The sequence below is a fragment of the Poromitra crassiceps genome, assembly GCF_964638095.1.
Source record: "Poromitra crassiceps genome assembly, chromosome: 1".
Taxonomy (NCBI): Eukaryota; Metazoa; Chordata; class Actinopteri; order Beryciformes; family Melamphaidae; genus Poromitra; species Poromitra crassiceps.
The window spans coordinates 1,349,495-1,354,695 of NC_139623.1; the positions used below are offsets into that span (position 1 = coordinate 1,349,495).

At 45.5% G+C, this 5,201-nt stretch overlaps 1 pseudogene across 1 annotated transcript; it reads left to right on the plus strand.

Annotated features, from left to right (window-relative positions):
* The first annotated feature begins 281 nt into the window (after positions 1 to 281).
* On the plus strand, positions 282 to 4,205 carry LOC310777140 (tetratricopeptide repeat protein 21B pseudogene; annotated as a pseudogene). Its single transcript has one exon. The product of its transcript is annotated as a tetratricopeptide repeat protein 21B pseudogene (transcript).
* Positions 4,206 to 5,201: the final 996 nt, after the last annotated feature.

A 5,201-nucleotide genomic window follows, 5' to 3' on the forward strand; every position in this document is an offset into this window, starting at 1 on the left:
GCTGTTTACCTTTTGGATGGAAATTTCTATTCTATAACAGATGGCCATCATCGAGTGCCATCAGTCACTCGAGCAATTGTGATGTCGTCAGTGATGTCATCAGTGCTGTCACTCGAGCAATTGTGATGTCATCTTCCCGGGTGAGGCTATATAAGTGGTGGGGAGAGGGGAAAAGTTAGAAACGCCCGAAGGGTGCATTGCTCTAGTCCAGTGTAAAAATGGAAGAAACAAATATTGTTTGCGTTAGTAGTGCTGAAAACACACAAACTGTTTTAGCCGAGATGGAGGACAAAGAGACGACGTTGGGTCTGATCAATTACTATTGCTATGAAAAGTATTACAACCATGTGGTAAACGCTGCAGCTGGTGCTGTAAGGAAATTCAGCAATGATTCAATCTACAGTTTTTTCCATGCGTATGGGATTCTAATGCAAGATCAAATTCAAGGAGCCATAGCAGAGTTGGATATGATAAGAGACAGTAGAGATGTGTCCCTCTGCACATCGATTGCCCTCGTCTATGCTGAGAAAAAAAAAGCAAACCCCGACGGAGAAGTCATTCAAGAGCTTGATGCTAAGGTAAAAGAGGATCGTAAAAGTGCATCTGCCAAAAGTCTTTACTACGCTGGAATGTTTCTTTGGCTACTGGGTCGAAACAGTAAAGCAAGGGAATACATAGAGAGAATGATCAAACTCTCCAATGGCTCTAGAGAGGGGATCATCCTAAAAGCCTGGATAGATCTGACATCAAATAAAGATGTATATGCCAAAAAGGCTGGAAAATACTTTGAAGAGGGACTGAGAGAGAGAGCAGATGTTCTTGCCCTGATGGGAAAGGCACAATACTGTGAGTATCATCAGAATTATTCTGGAGCGTTGGAGATGGTTAACCAAGTCATTGTTAGTTTCCCTGGGTTCTTGCCTGCGCTAATCAAGAAGATGAAGCTGTTACTCAGCCTGCAAGACTGGGAGCAAACCATAGATGCAGCACAGCGGCTTTTACAGAGGGATAAAAATAACCTGGAGGCCCTGAGGATGCTAGCACTACACTCGTTATGTAGAGATGGAGATATTACTGAATCGGTAAAGCAGCTGTCAAAACTTATCAGCAGCTTCGACCTTCTAGAGCCTCACAACCCTGAGCTTTTGTACAGGATGTCTCTAGCCATCACCCGTGTTTGTGGAAGAAATGAGAAGGTGGTTGAGCAAACCCACAGAATGGTGGAAAGAGCCTTCTCTCTGGCATCTGGGGACTCATATCTGGCCACAGAGCTCGGCTACCAGATGGTCCTTCAGGGCAGAATCAAGGAGGCTATGAAGTGGTACAAGACTGCTATGACTTTGGATGACATTAGTGTTTCTGCTTTGGCAGGTATTATTCATTGTCAGCTGATAGAGGGTCAAATAGAAGATGCAGAGCAACAGTTGGAATTCCTCAGAGAGAAAAAATCAGGGGAACTACTATACCTGCGTGCTGTGCTGGCGATGAAGAAGCGCCGGCCCCAGGAAGATGTAACAAACCTGCTGAACGATGCAGTGCACACACACTTTAACACGCTGCAGGGTCTGCCTCTGGGAGTGGAATATTTTGAGAAGTTCAACCCTGACTTTCTGCTGGAGGTTGTCAAAGAGTACCTATCACTGTGTCCTGCTAAGCCTCCAGTCCCGGGCCAGCCTCCTGCTCCTCAGCTCCACCACTGTGCCTCTGTGCTGGATACTGTAGTAAAGATTGTGCCAGGTCTCCTCCAGGGAGTCTTTCTGTCAGCCAGAGTCAAATTCCTGTGTGGTGATGTTGAAGCTGCGCAGAGCAGTCTACATCATTGCCTGGAACAATGTCCCTCTCATGCAGATGCTCATCTGCTCATGGCCCAGATCCATCTCCTGCAGGGGAATTTTAAACTGTGTTCCCAGTCTCTTGATCTCTGCCTCAGCCATAATTTTGAGGTTCAAGAACACCCTATGTACCACCTGATCAAGGCTCAGGCCCAGAAGAAAATGGGTGAGCTGACGGGGGCCATCGATACCTTGCAGGTGGCCATGAGTCTCCCAGGGGTCCACAGGGGCGGATCCTCATCCAAGTCCAAGAACAGGAACATTGAACTGAGTCCTGCTGACTGTGTATCTGTCTTCTTGGAGATAGCTGAGGCTCTCTGGCTGAATGGAGAACAGCATGAAGCAGCAAAGGTGATGCGGGATTCCATCAACGAGTTCTCAGGAACCCCCGAGGAGTTGCGTGTCACCATTGCCAATGCTGACCTGGCCCTGCTGCATGGTGACACAGAGCTGGCACTGAGCATGCTCAGAAACATTGCCCCTGAGCACCCCTACTACATCCAAGCCAAGGGAAAAATGGCAGACATATACCTCAACCACAGGAAAGAGAAACCTCTGTATGCTAGCTGTTACAGAGAAATGGTGGAGAAGCTGCCCAGCCCTCACACATATCTCTTGCTAGGCAATGCTTACATGAACATTCAAGAACCAGAGAAAGCCATTGAGGTCTACAAACAGGCTCTGAATAAAAACCCCAAAGATGGCGCTTTAGCCAGCAAGATTGGGAAAGCCCTCGTCAAGACTCATAACTACGTCAAGGCAATAAATTACTATGAAGCTGCACTAAAGACCGAGCAGCAGAACTTCATCTGCTATGACCTGGCCGAGCTGCTTATGAAGATGAATCAGTATGAGTGGTGTGAGAGAGTCCTGCATGATGCTCTGGCCCATGACCCAGCACTCACAGATGACTGTCGTTATTTGGTTCTGTTAGCAAAGGTCCAAAATAAGGTTTACAAAAAGGAAGACGCTTTACTTTCCCTACAAAGAGCCCGTAATGTGCAGGCCAAGGTGCTGAAGAGGGTGCAATTGGAGCAGCCTGACGCCATCCCCATGCAGAAGCAGCTTGCTGCTGAGATCTGCGCTGAGATCGCTAAACACTACACAAGTCAGAGGGGCTATGAGAGAGCAGTCAAATTCTACAAAAAAGCTCTTGTGTATTGTGAGAGTGATCGTAAGGTGATGGTGGAGTTGGCACAGCTGTACCTTACACTAGATGAGGTGGACGCCTGCCAGGAGCAATGCAGCATCATTTTGAAGAATGATCAGTTTAATGAAGATGCAACCCTGATGATGGCTGACCTGATGTTCAGGAAGCAAAACTATGAACAGGCCGTTTTCCACTGTCAACAACTTCTGGAGCAGAAACCAGACAACTATCCAGCACTGTCATGTCTTATTAACTTGTTGAGGAGAGCTGGGAAGCTGGAAGAAGTTCCCAGATTTATTGATATGGCAGACAAACATTCTTCCAGGGCTATGTTTGACCCTGGATATAACTACTGCAAAGGACTTTATCTGCGGTACAAAGGAGAACCTAACGATGGCCTGCAACACTTTAACAAGGCGCGGAAAGACAATGATTGGGGTCAGAATGCTGTTTGCAACATGATTGAAATCTGCTTAAACCCTGACAATGACACCTTGGGAGGAGAAGTATTTGAGAATCTAGATTGTGACATCGGGAACTCCACGGAGAAGCAGGAGTCAGAGCAGCACGCCGTGCGAACAGCTGAGAAGCTGCTGAATGAGTTAAAGCCTCAGACACCTGGTGGACACTTGCAGCTCCGCATATTGGAGAACTACTGCTTCCTGGCTACTAAACAGAAGGCCAACGTGGAGAAAGCCCTCGTTGTTTTCACAGAAATTGCAAACAATGAGAAAGACCATGTGCCGGCACTACTGGCAACGGCAACGGCTTACATGATCCTAAAACAACCTCCTCAAGCCAGGAACCAGCTCAAACGCATAGCTAAGATGAACTGGAGCAACATTGATGCGGACAAGTTTGAGAAGAGCTGGCTGCTCCTGGCAAATATCTACATCCATTCGGGGAAGTATGACAAGGCCGGGAACCTGTTAAAGAGATGCCTCCACCATAACAAGTCTTGTTGTAAAGCTTATGAATATTTGGGCTACATAAAGGAAAAAGAGCAGGCGTTTCATGATGCTGCATTCAACTATGAACTGGCTTGGAAATATGGAAATCAGATGAACCCAACCATTGGATACAAGCTTGCTTTCAACTGCTTAAAAGCAAGGAGGCATGTTGATGCCATAGCTGTGTGTCATAAGCTTTTGAATGCTCATCCTTATTATCCAAGAATGAGAAAGGACATCTTGAACAAAGCACGTGCAGCCCTAAGATCTTAGATTTGAAGGCGTGTGTGTGTGTGTGTCCTGCAACCCTCGCATGAGCATGCTCAGAACATGGGTTTGCACCAAAACTCAAAACCATCGCAATTAAGCATGTTCTCTTCATCTTATGTATTGACCAAAACCCAGGGCGCCAGCTATAACAATGAATGAACCTATACAGTCCTTTACAGTCCCTTCAGAACTCAATGACTATTACTGTGATTCATCATCATAAAGCCATCTATCGTGAAACCTTCTCTACTAGGGATGTTCATTTTGAAAATTTTCCAAAATCGATAATTGGTGAAAATTAACGATCAATTATCGATTATCGATTTTATTAATACTTAGAAAATTTTCAATATTTTTTTTTTTTTTTTTTTTTTTTTTTAACAAAATGAATGCCTATGGCAGAAAATACGAAAGACAACGTGTTCTCCTCAATGAACTCTTTATTTCAATGTGTCTCCTCTCCAACACTGCTGTCCCCGGTGCTGCCACTGCTGTCCCCGGTGAATTTCCCATGTTTAAAACAGTTTTGCTGGCACAAAGGCCCGTGCCCAGCCAGAAAACTAGAGACTATATGAAGCTCCACCTCACGTTAGTCGGCTGTGCAATGGAGTGGGGCGAGGAGGAACGAATTCCACCCAAACCTAGTCCAAAAAAAAAAAGTTTTTTTTTTTTTTTTTTTTTTTTTTTTAATAATTAAAAAATCGATCCAAATGCCACAGGATCGATTCCAATCCTTAACGATCAATTATCGATTTTCGATAATTGATGAACATCCCTATTCTCTACCTTCACACTGTACAAGCAAGTAATATATTACTTTTAGCAGTAACGCAGTAATATATATTTTGCATGTTTTTGGCAGGGGTTTCCTATCTGGGGGAGGCCACAGGAGAGCACGGGGAGAACATGCAAACTCCGCACAGAAAGGCCCTTTTGACAAGCCCACATGGGCAGTGGGCACTGAGGACACACCCTCAGCACCCATAATGTCCCAGGCGG